We start from the raw sequence: 17913 nt of genomic DNA on the forward strand, positions 1-17913 counted from the left end.
AGCCTTTTAGGTAAGATTAGTCAGTACCCACCTTACCCCTCATGTTATCTCTTAGTAATTTTCCATCCAGTCACCCCCATCTTGCTTCTTGGCTATCCATTTCCACTTGTATTGGGAATTAAGCTCAATCTTTCTCCCCTCACTGCAGAATCCCATCGTGGTAGTCCCCATACCATTAAGGTCCTCAATAAAGTCAGCCGTGTGCCGTGAATGGTGTGAATGTTTTTCCTCTCTCAGAGTCATGTTGAGACTTAATCCCCAGTGTGACAGTAATCCATTCATGGATGAATGGATTAGTGGGTTGTCTCAGAGTGGGACTGTAGCTCTCTATATGAAGAAGAGAGACCTAAGCTGGCACACTCAACCCCTTGCCATGGGGTGCTCTGTGCTGCCTCCAGACTCTGCAGAGACTCTCCACCAGCAAGAAGGCCCAGGCCAGGTGTGGCCCTTTGACCTTAGACTTTTCCAACTCCAAAACTGTAAAAAATAAATTCCCTTTCTTTATAAATTACCTAGTTTCAGGTATTATGTTATAAGCAACAGAAAACAAATTAAGAGCCTGTGCTTTAACAGTTGACATTGAATAATTTTCCTGTAATATTAGAGACACTGAACACACTGATGAAGCCCCACCTGCTTTTTGCTTGTGTCCACCCTGACCCCCAGTGATAGCACTGTCTCACAGGTCCCCACTCCCTCTGCTCCCCTCCCACGTGGTAGAGCCCCTCCCTTTGCAGGGTGGCCCCTTCATAGTGCACAGTGACTGCCTTTCTAGGACCTAGAAGCACAGTCAACTGGTTTCTGTGCCTCCCCTGTGTCCCCATTGTGGCCGCACCTGACTGATCATGAAAGAATAGAAAACAGGGTCTCTGTCTACAGTACCACCTGTGGAAGGGTGGTAGGAAAACAGAAGGTAGTCATGCTGAGTGAAGGAACTGCTCTGCCAATAACGGTGCATTTTCCCCACCTCACAGCAGACCACATGGGGACTGAGGGGTCTGGTGCTGTGGCCATCATACCTGTCAGCATGACAGAGACAGTATGGCACCCTGAAGAACAGTGGCAGCACTCAGGGAGTAGACTTGTTCATGAACATAAGACACATAAGACACCAGGACGACTCTTGTTAAGATTTGGGGCCGGGCGCGGTGGCTCAAGCCTGTAATCCCAGCACTTTGGGAGGCCGAGACGGGTGGATCACGAGGTCAGGAGATCGAGACCATCCTGGTCTACACGGTGAAACCCCGTCTCTACTAAAAAATACAAAAAACTAGCCGGGCGAGATGGCGGGCGCCTGTAGTCCCAGCTACTCGGGAGGCTGAGGCAGGAGAATGGCGGGAACCCGGGAGGCGGAGCTTGCAGTGAGCTGAGATCGCGCCACTGCACTCCAGCCTGGGCTACAGAGCGAGACTCCGTCTCAAAAAAAAAAAAAGAAAAAAAAAAAAAAAGATTTGGGAGGAGACTGGTTTGCAGGCAATGAGCCATTGAAATTCATAGGTTAGTGAGATCCGCTTTACCTGGCGCAAAGAGCAGCTGCAGAGGTCAGATCTTTTCTCTAAAACATACAAAAGTATTTTCCTTAACAAGTGCTATAAGGTACCATCTCAGGTCTCAGGTTGCTGCTTCTGCCTTTATCTACATGATTATTTTCTTACTCTTCTCCATGCAAAGAAATAGGCTTCTTTTGACACAGCCTGGACTACATTTGATGCAGCTTCTCCTTTTATAAAGAATGTGCTGGCCAGCTACTTCACTAGTGTCCTAAACAGGTAATTGCATGGAAACCACCCCCTGTCTGCCATGTGTCCATCTCTCATGGGATGTCGGGCTTAGTGTGAGGCATTTTGACATTGTTGAGACTATCGGTAAGGCTGCCCTCTAAGAATGGGTGAGACTTCCTCTTAAGTGAGTGGATGTCAGTCTTGCTCATCTTCCAGCTGGACCATATAGACAGGAATCGGGACTCCTGCCCCACTCAGAGCCCCAACCTCTTGGTCCAGACATGGAGGGATCTAGTTGTGTCTGGGGGGACATCCAAGTGACCAGACCCCTATTTAAGGGGAATACATTGTGCATTTTAAACCACATTATTATGTATGTGCTATCTTGATCTGTTCCCATTTTTCTTTGGAGTCTGATAGAGTTTGGATCCATGTCCCTGCCCAAATCTCATATTGAAATGTAATCCCCATTGTTGGAAGTGGGACCTGGTGGAAGGTGGTTGGATCATGGGAGTGGATTTCTCATGAACGGTTTAGCACCATTTCATTGGTGAGGTCCTCATTATAGTGAGTGATTTCATGAGATTTGGTTGTTCAAAAGTGTGCAGCACCCCACCCCCAAATTCACTATCTTCTCCTCTGGCCATATCTCATGCCTGCTCCCCCTTTGCCTTCTGCCATGGTTGTAAGCTTCCCAGGGCCTCCCCAGAAGCCGAGCAGATCATCATGCTTCCTGTACAACCTGCAGAACTGAGAACCAATTAAAACCTCTTTTCTTCATAAATTACCCAATCTCAGGTATTTCTCTATAGCATATGAATACAGACTAATACAAGCCTTACTAAAGTCTTGTTTTAACAATTTCAGTTTGTGCTCACTCATATCACAGGAATGGAGCCGATTTGGGGTCAGAGCATCAAAGGGAGGGAGCTGTGCCCAGTCTGCCATCAGCAGGAGGCAGCTGTGGAAGTTAAGAAAACCCAAGAGGGTGTAAATCTTGGGGAACAGGAGTTGGAGACACAAGATCCAGTTACCCTCCCCATGTGGTGTTTCTCCATTTATTTTCATGTTTGGAGGATCTGTCCTGGTTATTTCAAGGATACAGTGAGTTCCTTAAACTTCCTAAGAAGCTGTCCTGTGAGTTTAGGTCCTAAATTGTTCCATTCTCATGAGGACCCACTAAGCCACCTAGGAGAATATAAAAGGTAGAGGCTCCATGTTTGGGTATATGCCCAAGATAAATTAAAACATAAGTCAACGGGAAGACTTGTACATGAATGTTCATGGCAGCATTAATAGCAGCCAAAAAGTGTAAACAATACACACATTCCTCAATTGATGAATGGAAAAATAAAATGTGACACCGTATGTTTCTACAAGAGAATATTATTCAACACTGAAAAGGAATGAAGTATTGATACTTGCTATGACATGGATGAATGTTGAAAACATACTAGACAAGGAAGCTAGTCAGAAAATGGTAAATATCGTCTGATCCTATTTATATGAAATGTCCAGAATAAGCAAACTCATAGTGACAGAAAGCAGCTTAGGAGTTACCAGGGGCTGGGAGAGGGAAGAGATGGGGAGTGACTTATTAACGAGTCAGGATTTTCCTTTAGGAATGATAATGTTCTGGAACTAGGTAGTAGTGACTGCTGCACAACATTGTGAACAAAATGCTACTGAATTGTACACCATAAAATACTTAAAATGGTGAATTTTATGTTATGTTTATTTTACCACATAAAAGGGAATGCAGTATTGATACATATGATAACATCCATGAACCTTGAAAACACTGTGTTAAGTGAAAGAAGCCAGTCACGGAAGATCACACATTGCATGATTCCATTTCTATGAAATGTCCAGAATAGGTTAATCTATTAAGACAGAAAAAATAGTCAATATCAGGAGCTGATGGGAGGAGGTTGGGAACCGAAGGCTAGGAGGTATGGGGTTTCTTTTTGTAGTGATGAAAATTATCTACAATGGATTATGGTGATAGTTGCACAATTCTGTGAATACACTGGAAGCCACTGAATTTGTACACTGTAAAGGAATGAATTATATGGTATGTGAATTATATCTCATTAAAGCTGTTACACATACACATGAATCAAGGGACTGATGACCAGTACCTAGATAGCAGGGTGCCATGATCTGCCTATCAAACAATACAGGGAGAAAAAATGAATGATCTAGCTTGTATAATACCACGTGAGGTGGAGAGACTCAAAACACCTGGGCTCCACACTAGGACATAAATTTTTTACTAATTAGAGGACACAAAAGAAGGCTTTGGATGTGAGCATTGGATGCTTCCCTCATATGTGCTGTGACTTGTCCCCATGAGACATAGTGTGCTGGGCAGAGGAAAAAAGAGAGAAGGATAAAGAGAAACAAACATGGATGGCATAATGTCACTCTAGGCTCTTCCTCAACAATGTCCACGTTCTTCTCCCACCCCTGGGATTGGCCAAGTCTGGCAATGTCAACTGGATGGGGTGCCCCAAGCCCTATGGGACATACAAGGGTTCATTCCCAATTCTTCCCTTTGGAGAACTCTCCAACCCTCTACATTCTAGCCTACAGATACCCCAGGAGCTCTAGGACTTGTATCTCTGGAGTTTTTCTGGGGTATCTGTGGCTGGAACTTGTGGGGTTTTCCAGGAAAGTGCCCCAGAGAGAGATTAAGCCACAAGAATGGTGCTGTCACAATGACTTGGGGTGATTCAAATCGTTTATGTAAATAGCCACCCTGCAAAACATTATTTGTCCCAGACCCTACACAGCCCGGGGTTTGCTTTCCCCGACTGCAGAAATAATGCCAGTGGGGAAGGAAGAAGAGCATGTTTACCCCAGTTGCTCTGTCACAGTCAAAGCCCCGCTGGTTCTAAACCTCTCAGTAACTGTTTCCCTCCCTCCTATGTGATGCCTGGCATTAGGAGTATCAAAGGCGCTTACTGTGTGGGAGTTCATGGGCCCCAGCAGTGATGAGGCGGCTTCATGGGGAAGCAGCAAGTGGGCAGCCACAGCTGTGATTTAAATCAGGTGGATTTAATTATTTTCAGCAAGTCAAATTAAACATTTGCTTGCTTGCCTACTGTTTATTTATATTTTTCCTGATTGTAAGTGTTTATGTGTTTATAAAGAAGTATTTGAAAAAGATAGAAAGGCACAAGCAAATAGAAGACATCCATGATTCTACCAGTTTGACACAACCTCCTGTTGACATTGAATGTTCAGACGGTTCACAATATCAAGGAGAATTCCTACTGGAAAAAGGCCACTGAAAATAAATTCAGTTATATTGGGATGGAAATTTCATCATCAATTGTTTGATAGAGACTGTATCATAAAAAGTTAAACTAAAAATTGTGAAAAATATATTGTTTATATTTCACATAAGGTGGTAGTAAGTGCAGCTACATTCTAATTCCTAGAATGAATAAAGATGAGCTCAGTGTGTTCTTTGGCATAATTGTATGGCAGCATAAGACGTCTTTGACTTCACACTTGAGCTGCACATTTTAAGACGATTGTGCAAAGTATATGAGGCCTTTAAAAGTTTGTCTAAAGCCCTCTCAATTCTTTGATATTAACTTTTTTTCTTTTGCTGCGTATTTTTTGTTGTTGTTGTTATCCTATTTAATTTATTTTCTCTTCTTCAGGCAAAGGCTTCAGTTTATGTCACTATTTGCATTTCCATCAGTGAGCACAATTTTTTAGGCAGTTCAAAACTGGGAGTAGACACCTGGGGGATTGTAGCAATTTCAGGAGTGAGGGTCAACATAAGGGCCCGGTGCAAGGCATGCAGTCATGATGGCTGGGTACCGTGACGATCCTGGGTTCTGAGGGATACTTGGACTCCACTTGACAGCACTGAAGCTGCTGGAAGCAAGCCTCCTTTATAAACTGCTTACCAGAGCTGCATGCTTTATCTCCTGGATAGAGTTTCCCTTTCAACTCTTCCCTCTCAGGCTTCCATTCCCATGTGGGCTGCTCCTTCCTGGCAGTTTGTCTGAGAATACAGATCAACCTGCAAAACAGCAGATTCCCAAGACATCTCTCCTGAGCAAGCCTTTGCTGATTTTTCTTCTTGCCAGCAACATTTTGCACCTTGTGCATACGAAAAATCTTGGCTTTTTTTTTTTTTTTTTTTTTTTTTGAGATGGAGTTTCACTCTTGTTGCCCAGGCTGGAGTGCAATGGCACAATCTCAGCTCACTGCAACCTGTGCCTCCCAGGTTCAAGTGATTCTCTTGCCTCAGCCTCTCAAGTGACTGGGATTACAGGCATGTGCCACCATGCCTGGCTAGTTTTTTTTTTAGAAACGGGGTTTCACCATGTTGGTCAGGCTGGTCTTGAACTCCTGACCTCAGGTAATCCACCCACCTTGGCCTCCCAAAGTGCTGAGGTTACAGGCGTGAGCCACCATGCCCGGCCTGAATAGTTCTTCTTCTCTTAATTGAGACACAGGGTATAAGAAAAATATTTTTATCTTTTTTCACCTAGATAAAAGTTCTTCAGACATGAGTTCATGAATACATGAAATTTTTTCATATTTGCACTGTCACTACAGACTTTGATTTTGTATTCTGGTGGAGAGCCTAGGAAAAATTTCTTTCCATCCTGTTTGAGAACTACTTTGTAATGAGCATTTATTTAATAAGACCTCTGCCTTCCACTAAATGTAACCATTTGTCTTCCAAATAAAAAACACCATGCTACTCTTAAAAAATATATAAACTAAAATTTATATGGAACCCAAAAGGACCTCAAATTACCAAAGCAATCCTGAGGGAGAAAAAAAAGTCAAAAGCATCACACTACCTGACTTCAAAATGTACTACAAAGTGTAGTAACCAAAACAGCATGTTCTGGCATAAAAAGAGATACCTAGACCAACGGGATAGAATAGAGAAACTAGAAATAAATCCACATATTTACAGTCAACTGATTTTTTTTTTTTTTTTTTTTTGAGACGGAGTCTCGCTCTGTCGCCCGCCCGTGCTGGAGTGCAGTGGCCGGATCTCAGCTCACTGCAAGCTCCGCCTCCCGGGCTTACGCCATTCTCCTGCCTCAGCCTCCCGAGTAGCTGGGACTACAGGCGCCCGCCACCTCGCCCGGCTAGTTTTTTTTTTTTTTTGTATTTTTTAGTCGAGATGGGGTTTCATCGTGTTAGCTAGGATGGTCTCGATCTCCTGACCTCGTGATCCGCCCGTCTCAGACTCCCAAAGTGCTGGGATTACAGGCTTGAGCCACCACGCCCGGCCAGTCAACTGGTTTTTGACAAAGGCACGAAGAACACTCACTGGGGAAAGGACAGTCTCTCCAATAAATAATGCTGGAAAAAGTGAATAGCTACTGCAGAAGAATGAAACTAGACCCCTACCTCTTGACATATACAAAAATAAATTCAAAATAGATTAAAGACTTAAATATGAGACCTGAAACTGTGAAACTACCAGAAGAAAACATAGGGGAAACACTTCAGAACATTGGTCTTGGCAGAGATTTATGGAAAAGACCCCAAAAGCACAGGCAACAAAGAAAAAATGATCAACCAAGCAAAGAGACAACCAGCAGAGTAGGGGAAAATATTTGCAAACTATTCATCTGACAGGAGTTTTTTTTTTTTTTTTTTTTTTTTTGAGGCGGAGTCTCGCTCTGTCGCCCGGACTGGAGTGCAGTGGCGCGATCTCAGCTCACTGCAAGCTTCGCCTCCCGGGTTTACGCCATTCTCCTGCCTCAGCCTCCCAAGTAGCTGGGACTACAGGCGCCCGCCACCTTGCCAGGCTAGTTTTTGTATTTTTAGTAGAGACGGGGTTTCACCGTGTTAGCCAGGATGGTCTCGATCTCCTGACCTCGTGATCTGCCCGTCTCGGCCTCCCAAAGTGCTGGGATTACAGGCTTGAGCCACCGCGCCTGGCAACAGGAGATTTATATCCAGAATATATGTTGAACTCAACAGCCAAAGACAAAATAATCCAATTTTAAGATGGATAAAAGATCTGGATAGACATTTTTCAAAAGAAGACATGCAAATGGCCAACTGGTATATGAAAAAATGCTCAACATCACTAATCATCAGGGAAATGCAAATCAAAACCTCAGTGAGATACAATCTCACTCCAGTTAGAATAGCTATTACCAAAAAGTAAAAAAAAAAAAAAAAATAGCATGCTGGTGAGGATGCAGAGAAAAGGGAGCTCTTATAAGTGTATACATCGTTGGTGAGAATGTAAATTGGTATAGCCATTATGGAAAACAGTATGGAGATTCCTCAAAAAACTAAAAATATACCTACCATGTGATCCAGCAATCCCACTACTGGGTATATATTTAAAGAAAATGAAATCAGAATGTCAGAGACATCTGCACTTCCGTGTTTGTTGGAGCACTATTTACAATAGCCAAGATACGGCCCCACACTCTATCAACAGTCAAATAGATAAAGAAAATATGGTACACATACACAATGAAATACTATTCAGCTGCCAAAAAAGATCAAAATCCTGTCATTCATGGCAACATGGACAAGCTTGGTGGATGCTGTGTTAAGTAAACTATCCAGGCACAGAAAGACAAATACAACATTTTCTCACTTCTATGTGGAAGCTAAAAAAGTTGATCTCAGGAGGATGGAGAGTAGGATAGTGGTTACCAGAGGCTGAGAAGTGTGGAGGAGATGGGAAGAAGTTTGTTAACAGACACAAAATTACAGCTAGTTGGGAGAAATAAGTTCTAGTGGTCTATATAGAACTGTAGGATGACTCTACTTGACAACAATTTAGTGCACATTTGCAAACAGCTTGAAGAGCAGATTTTGAATGTTCCCAACACAAAGAAATGATAAATGTTTGAGGTGATGAGTATGTGAATTACACTGATTTGATCATTATACATTGTATATACATGTGTCAAAATATAACACTGTACTTGTTAAGTATGTTATTATATGTCAATTTAAAAATTTTAAAAACTAAACACAATAAACAAATCATAACTAAAATGAAAATAAAAGCAGGGTAGCTGTTTCTTCACTGGTGTATATGTTTCTTTAACTCCATGTCCTTCATGCTATTTTCTCCTGGTACAAGCAGGATTCATTCACATTAAATTTTTGTTTTGAATTAAGTCTACCATATTTTACGTGTATTTTGAATTCCATAGGAAATATTTCGGCTGGGTGCAGTAGCTCACAGCTGTAATCCCAGCACTTTGGGAGGCCAAGGTGGGCAGATTCCGAGGTCAGGAGATTGAGACCATCCTGGCTAACACGGTGAAATCCTGTTTCTACTAAAAATACAAAAAATTAGCCAGGCATAGTGGCGCACGCCTGTAGTCCCAGCTACTCAGGAGGCTGAGGCAGGAGAATCGCTTGAATCGGGGGGCAGAGGTCACAGTGAGCTGATATTGCACCACTGCACTCCAGCCTGGGTGACAGAGCGAGACTCCACCTCAAAAAAAAAAAAAAAAAAAAAAAAGAAATATTTCAGTAACTTCTGCCAGTGGATCTCTAGACTGTGAAGATGTTGGGGACAGAAGATGGGGACAGAAGCTCAGGTGGGAAGGAAGAGTGAGTGCAAACCAATTTCAAATGTACTCAGTTTATTATTTTTTTTCCCACATTGTGATCATCTTTACTTCCCTGCAAATATGGGGCTCTTAATAAATTTATGTACTTCTTTTTCAATATTTTTTCTGTTCATGTATATTTGCAAATTTGGGGTATACATATAGTATACATATATACTATGTGTATGTGTATATACTATGACCTACACATAGTATAGATACACATATATAATATGACCCCAAATTTGCAAATATACATGTACAGGAAAAATATTGGAAAAGAAGTACATAAAAAATAAATAAGAAGTACGTACAATAGCATATGTATGCTATTAAACATTATATTTGTTATATCTTCCCAATGTATTGATGCTTGCATCATTGTGAAATGTCTCTAGAAATATTGCTTGACTCGAAGTCTATTTTGTCTGATATTGTGACTGCCACTTCAGCTTTCTCACATTTTCTACATAGCCTGTCTTTTTTCACCTTTGACTTTCAACCATTGTGTCCTTTGCATTTAAAGTGTGTCTTGGCTGGGCGTGGTGGCTTACACCTGTAATCCCAGCACTTTGGGAGGCCGAGGTGGGCGGATCATGAGGTTAGGAATTTGAGACCAGCCTGACCAACATGGTGAAACCCCATCTCTAAAAAAAATACAAAAATTAGCTGGGCGTGGTGGTGTGCGCCTGTAATCCCAGCTACTCAGGAGGCTGAGGCAGGATAATTGCTTGAACCTGGGAGGCAGAGGTTGCAGTGAGCCGAGATGCACTGCCACTGCACTCTAGCCTGGGTGACAGAGCAAGACTCCATCTTAAAGAAATACATAAAAAAAAATAAAGTGTGTCTCTTGTAAGACTTGAGTTCTAGTTCTGGTTTCTTTGCCTACTTTGGGACAATTCCTTGACTTCTCAATCTATTTGTATTGCCATGTATAAATAAAGGATATTGGACTAGATCAATTCAATCACATGTTGTCAAACAACTGCTCTGTCCTTGGTACTGTGCAAAATGTGCTAGGGGCTATCACAGTGAATATACTCAATATACATATAGTGTATACTCAGTATACATATAGCTCAATGCCTTTAACTAGTTGCAGTTAGAAAACAAACATTTAGTAGAGCTCTTTGCCAGACTTCTATTTAATTAAATTGCCAGATCCACTGTTGTTTCCCATTATCTTTGTAAACATACTGAAAATAAGTGTTGGGCAGATTATTAGGATCTAATATGGCATACCAAGAAGTTTGTACTTTGTTATGTATTGTATGAAATAAACCACTGAAACTTATCAAAAAATAAAAGTGTGTCACTTATATGCCTTGCTGTTTTATCCATTCTCAACCATTTAATTGGAATGTTTAGTCCATTTAGGTTTAGTATAATTATGGATATGAATGGATTTAGGTATAAAATTTTGTTGTTTTTGTCTTCTCTACTTTTTGTTATTCTGCTCCTCCTTTTCTGCCTTCTTTTGGGTTAACTGAATTTTTTTTTTTTTTTTTTTTTTTGGTATTCCATTTTAATTTCCCCCATAGGCTTTTTAGCTATGCCTCTATGTGTTTTTTGTTAGCTTGTTTTTTTGACAGAGTTTCTCACCTTGGCATCATTGATATTTTAAACTAGATAATTCCTTACTGTGAGGAGCTGTCCCATGCATGCCCTGTAGGATAGTTGGCAGCATTACTGGCTTTTACCCTCTAGATGCTGGTAACATGTCCTCCCCTCTAAATCCCCCACCCAACAGTTGTGACAATAAAAAAAAAAAAAGTCTTCAGATATTTTTTGCCACATGTTGCCCTGGAGAGAAAAATCACCATCAGATGAGAACCAATGCCTGAGGATTACAGCATGCATCTTTACTTTAACATGGTCTACTCAAGTTAATGTTGTCTTCCTTCACATAAAATAAAGGCATATAGGCCGGGCACGGTGGCTCATGCCTGTAATCCCAGCACTTTGGGAGGTCGAGGTGGCTGGATCACAAGGTCAGGAGTTTGAGACCAGCCTGGTCAACATGGTGAAACCCTGTCTCTACTGAAAATACAAAAATTAGCTGGGCGTGGTGGCGGGTGCCTGTAATCCCAGCTACTTGGGAGGCTGAGGCAGGAGAATCACTTTAACCCAGGAGGTGGAGGTTGCAGTGAGCCAAGATTGCACCACTGCACTCTAGCCTGGTTGACAGAGCAAGACTCCATCTCAAATAAATAAATAAATAAAATAAAGGCATATAGTTCAATATACATCTCTTATAAATTGCGTTATTGTTAGCATATACATAACATCTACCTGTTATAAACATCACAGTGCACTGTTATAATCTTTAAACATGTCTTTTTTTTCTTTTTTTAAGACAGAGTTTCCCTCTTGTTGCCCAGACTGGAGTGCAATGGAGCGATCTTGGCTCACTGCAACCTCTGCCTCCCGGGTTCAAGGAATTCTGCTGCCTCAGTCTCCTGAGTAGCTGGGATTACAGGCATGCACCACCATGACTGGCTAATTTTTTTATTTTTGGTAGAGACAGGGTTTCTCAGTATTGGTCAGGCTGGTCTCAAACTCCTGACCTCAGGTGATCTGCCTGCCTTGGCCTCCCAAAGTGCTGAGATTACAGGCATGCTGGCATTACCTCACCCAGCCTAAACATGTCTTCTAAAGAAATTAATAAAATAAAAAAGAATTTCAAACCTGGGTGTCTGCTTGACAAAGATCCTATCTTTGACCAAACTCTAGATAGGCTCCTCTGAGTTATTTTTGGACTAAGACCTGTCATTGGGCCTTGTCCTCAAGAGCTCAGGTGTAGCAAGAATCTCAAGTCAGTTTACTGTCACCTTCAATAGCTGATCAAATTCCTCATTCTCCACCAACTTCCTGGTGACCTCTGATCACCCTGGCCTGCCTTCAGCAGGAGTCGTTAGACCTCTGTAACCAGAACCCCCTTTCCCCTGATGTTTCTTCTTAATACTTTTCCATCCACTGACCTCCACCCTGCTCCTTGGCTCTGTACACCAAAAGGTATCAGAGACAAGGCTCAATCAATTTAAAAGTTTATTCTGCTAAGTTTAAGGATATGCCTGTGACACAGCCTCAGGAAGTCCTGACAGTATGTGCCAAGGTGGTTTGGCTAATGCTTGGTTTGATACATTTTAGGGAGACATAAGACATCAGTCAATACATGGAAGATGTATACTTGTTCTGTCCGGAAATGCAGGACAACTCAAAGTAGAGAAGGGGGTTGCTTCTAGGTTATAGGTGGATTCAAAGAAGATTTCCTGATTGGCAATTTGTTGAAACAGTTTATCTAAAGACCTGGAGTGTCTGGGTTAAGAGAAGGGATGTGGAGACTGAGGTTCTTATGCAGATGAAGGATCATGGTAGCAGGCTTCAGAGACTAGATTACAAATGTTTCTTATCAGATTAAAAAAGCCGCCAGACTCTTTGTTAATTCTCTCCTGGATCAGGACAAAGACCTGGAAAGGGAAGGGGATTCCCTACAGAATGTAGATTTTTCCCTACATGAGATAGCTTTGCAGGGCCATTTCAAGATATGTCGAATAAATATATTTTAGGGTAAAATACTTCAATTTCTTTCATGGCTAGCTGTCGGTCAGCTGATGCTATACTAGAGTCAGGCTGGGATTTGGTATCTTATTGCTACAAAAAGTATTAAGATCTCTGTTTTAATGTTAATGCTGGTCAGTTGTGCCTGAATTCCAAAGGGAGGAAGGTAATAGGCACGTCAAACCCCCTCTTCCCGTCATGTCCTGAACTGCATTTTCAGGTTAACTTTGGAATGCCCTTGGCTAAGAAGAGGGGTTCATTCAGATAGTTGGGGGGCTTACAATTTTAGTTTTTAGTTTACAGCTGTAAATTCACGCTTGTCTTTGCTGTATTCAGACTTGAGCCCAGTTCTATTCTGAGGCTCCTTTCTCCTATTGCAGTAGTTCCTGAATAAAATCTTTACTGCTTTAACTACTGTCCAACTCTAGTTTTTCTTCAACAACCTGCAGTGGGAAGTAGATGAAATATCTGTTCTTTTAGTTTTCATTTGTTACTTTACTGCTGGCCCTACAGGGATCTTCCCTGTGTTTATGTAGTGAGGACTAAGTTCTGAATTTTTATCTTGCCCAAATTCCTACCTAAGGGGTCTAGGGAGTCATGCCCTATAAACCATAAATTCTCATCAGATGGGTTTTGACCCTATATATTGTGACTTACTTTTCAATCTGACTCTGGCATAACATCATGAGACAAGAAAAAAATATTTAACCCCAAAATATATTTTCTTGCCATACCTTAAAATTGCCCTGCAATGTCTCTTGTGGGAAAAATCCACATCCTATAGAGAATCCCTTTTCCCCTTTGTTTTCCTTCCTTCCTTTCCAGATCCAGGAGATAATCAACTAAGAGCCAGGCACCCTTTTAGGTCCAAAAAGAAATATTTTACAACCTGTTGTCTCTCTGAAATCCGCTATCTGAGAGATTTCTTTGTACTATAAAACTTGGTCTCCACAATCCTTTATCTTTTTTTTTTTTTAGATGGAGTGTCACTCTGTCACCCAGGCTGCAGGTTGCAGTGCAATCTTGGCTCACTGCAACCTCTGCCTCCCGGATTCAAGCAATTCTACTTCAGCCTCCTGAGTAGCTGGGATTACAGGCATGTGCCACCATGCCCAGCTATTTTTTTTTTTTTTTTGAGACAGAGTCTTGTTCTGTCACCCAGGCTGGAGTGCAGTGGCGCAATCTCAGCTCACTCAACCTCCACCTCCCAGGTTCAAGCAGTTCTCCTGCCTCAGCCTCCCGAGTAGCTGGGATTACAGGTGTATGCCACCACACCTGGCTAATTATTGTATTTTTATTAGAGACAGGGTTTCATCAGCCAAGCTGCTCTCAAACTCCTGACCTCAGGTGATCTGTCTGCCTCGGTCTCCCAAAGTGCTGGGATTATAGGCGTGAACCACTGAGCCTGGCCCACAATCCTGTATCTTTTTTTTTTTTTTTTTGAGACGGAGTGTTGCTCTGTCACCCAGGCTGGAGTGCAGTGGCACAATCTCGGCTCACTGCAAGCTCCGCCTCCTGGGGTCATGCCATTCTCCTGCCTCAGCCTCCCGAGTAGCTGGGACTACAGGTACCTGCCACCACACCCAGCTAATTTTTTGTATTTTTAGTAGAGATAGGGTTTCACTGTGTTAGCCAGGATGGTCTCGATCTCCTGAACTCGTGATCTGCCCGCCTTGGCCTCCCAAAATGCTGGGATTACAGGCATGAGCCACCGTGCCCAGCCAGAACCAAACCAATGTATTTCTTAAATGTATTTGATTGATGTCTCATGCCTCCCTAAAACAATGTACCCCGACCACCTTGGGCACATGATCTCAGGACCTCCTGAGGGCTGTGTAATGGGCCATGGTCACTCATATTTGGCTCAGAATAAATCTCTTCAAATATTTTACAGAGTTTGACTCTTTTCGTTGACTGTAGTTTATCAAGTCAGCCCCAGAATTTAGGCGGAGTTTATAATCAGATGTAAGGGTTTCTCCCCTCTGTGGTTTTCTCCTTTCCAGGATTTCTTCGTAACTTTCCAGCTGTTCTGCCAGTCTAAATTTTGTCATCTGACACATCAAGCCAATAAGACTGAGGTTTCCAGCTGCACTGAGCTCTCTGTGAACTGGGGAGGACCTGCAGGCCAAATGCTGCGTATGGCAAATCTTACACACTGTGGTTCCTGATTCTCATGGTCTGATTTCACTCTAGTTACTGCCTGCTTTTGGTCATGCTCCAATACCTGTAATCAACCTAAAATAATAATAATAATGATAATAATAAAAAGGTCAGACTCTAGTTTAAAGCGAGTTTATTCAAGTGCAGAGATTGAGGACAGGCCACACAGGAAGCCCAAATTTCAAAGAATGGAAGTCAGTGCTCCAGAGTGTAGAAGTTTGGGATCATTTACATGACAAAGCTTAGGGCGCTTTAACAGAATTTCAATATCTTTCTATGGAAGACTTAATGTGTAGTTAAAGTACAATGATATGACTAGTGTAGGTAGTATGTTTCTTTCAGGGAAAGGTATATTTAACATTCCACCCTGAAGATGTGACTGTCATGGGGTCTTGGGCGCCATCTGGTCTGAGTTAGGAACTGGACAATAAAGATAGTTAATCTATAACAAAGATCAGTGATTGGAAGGGGGAAAGTCTGGTCTCTGGTCTCTCCTAGGCATTTACAGGGCAAGAGCAATGAGGAAGAGAGTTAAGGTATAATCTAAGAAGCAAAATTGCAAACATGCTACTGTCTCCAGAGCTTAATTTCCTTCCTTGGCAAAATACATTTAGAAGGTCCTGAAATTTTATTTCACACTACACATTTTTTGTCTTTTGACCTATTATATTCAAATTTTATCAGTGTTATCTGGCAATAAATTGTGAATGTTTTTCTGTCAGTAAATACTCTTTTGTAACATAATTTTATTGGCTTCATATGCCATTGTATGATCTACGAGAATTTATTTTACCTATTGTTAGACATATAAGTGTTTCTGTTTGTTTTAGTAAATAATGAAAAGCAAGAAGATCCCATTAGCTACCAGGTGGCTGCCAACTGCCCATGTGGAGTAACACTGACCTACATGGCTGTGGGCAGCTGTTCACTCTGGACTGTGCAGGACGCATCCCTGGGAGCACGGCTGAGGATGTGTGTGGTGCTCCCTGTGCTGCACTGTCCTAGGCCATGGCTAGCAGCCCCTGGGACCCTATCAGGGAAAAAGAGGACACGAAGTGCTTGTGTGACCAGAAAGGGGTCCCAGTCCAGACCCCAAGAGAGGGTTCTTGGATCTCCGCAATAAAGAATTCCAGGTGAGTCTATAGAGTAATGGGAAAGCAAGCTTATTAAGAAAGTAGAGGAATGAAACAATGGCTACTTCATAGGCAGAGCAGCCCCGAGGGCTTCTGGCCTTTTTTTTTTCTTTCTTTCTTTTATCCACAGTCTTACTCTGTCGCCCAGACTGGAGTGCAGTGGTGCGATCTCGGCTCACTACAACTGCCGCCTCCTGGGTTCAAGCAATTCTCCCGCCTCAGTCACCTGAGTAGCTGGGACTACAGGCACGTGCCACCATGCCCAGCTGGTTAATTTTGTATTTTTAGTAGAGAAAGAGTTTCACCATGTTGGCCAGGCTGGTCTCGAACTCCTGACCTCAGGTGATCTGCCTGCCTTGGACTCCTGAAATGCTGGGATTACAGGTGTTATCCACTGAGCCTGGCCTGAATGGCCATTTTTATGGTTATTTATTGGTTATATGCTAAACAAGGGGTGGATTATTCATGAGTTTTCCGGGAAAGGGGTGGGAAATCCCTGGAACTGAGGGCTCCTCCCCTTTTCAGACCATATGGGGTACCTTCCAGATGTTGCCATGGCATCTGTAAACTATCATGGCACCTGTTAATTTTCATGGCACTGAAGAGAGTGTCTTGTAGCATGCTAATGCATTATAATTAGCATGTAATGAGCAGTGGGGAATGACCAGAAGTCACTCTTGGTTTTGGTGGGGTCTGGCTGGCTTCTTTACCACAACCTGTTTTATAAGCAAGGTCTTTGGGACCTGTATCTTGTGGCGACCTCCTGTCTCATCCTGTGACTTAGACGGCCTAACTTCCCGGGAATGCAGCCCAAAAGGTCTTAGCCTTCTTTTACCCAGTGCTGTTCAGGATGGAGTCGCTGTGTTTCAAACGCCTCTGATACTTGTAGAATCCCAGTGAAAACATGAGTTGAAGACTCAGAACTAAATAATTTCTTGTTAATATGGAAATTATTAGTCATGCCCTAATTATTTGTCACAAATAGTCTATCTAAACCTGGTGTTGCTGAGGGAAGCATGGATTACATGCATTTCTTTTTCTATTCATTTCTGCTTTGTGCCTAGGTGCTGTTGATGAAAAGAGTCAAACTCTGTAAAATATTTTAAGAGATTTATTCTGAGTCAAATATGAGGGACCATGGCCCACGACACAGCCCTCAGGAGGTCCTGAGAACAAGTGCCCAAGGTGGCCAGAGCACAGCTTGGTTTTATGTGTTTTAGGAAGGTGTGAGACATCAATCAAATACATTTAAGAAATACATTGGTTTGGTTTAGAATGGTGGGACAAAAGCGAGGGCTCCCAGGCTATAGGTAAATTTAAACATTTTCTGGTTGACAATTGGTTGAGGTTGTCTGAAGACCTGGGATAGATAGAAAGGAATGTTCAGGTTAAAGATACAGGATTGTGGAGACCAAGTTTTATTGTGCAGAGGAGGCTCTTAGGTAGCTGACTTTAGAGACAGAGGGTTGTAAATTGTTTTTTATAGAACTTAAAAGGGTGCCTGGCTCTTAGTTGATTATCTCCTGGATCTGGAAAGGAAGGAAGAAAAACAAAGGGGGAAGGGGATTCTGTATAGAATGTGGATTCTTCCCACAAGACATTTTGCAGGGCAATTTTAAGGTATGGCAAGGAAATATATTTTGTGGTTAAATATTTTTTTCCTTGTCTCATAATGTTATGCCAGAGTCAGACTGAAAAGTAAATCACAATATATAGGGTCCAATAAAACCCATCTGATGAGAATTTATGGTTTGT

This window comes from Rhinopithecus roxellana, chromosome 6 (genome assembly GCF_007565055.1).
Source record: "Rhinopithecus roxellana isolate Shanxi Qingling chromosome 6, ASM756505v1, whole genome shotgun sequence".
Classification (NCBI taxonomy): domain Eukaryota; kingdom Metazoa; phylum Chordata; class Mammalia; order Primates; family Cercopithecidae; genus Rhinopithecus; species Rhinopithecus roxellana.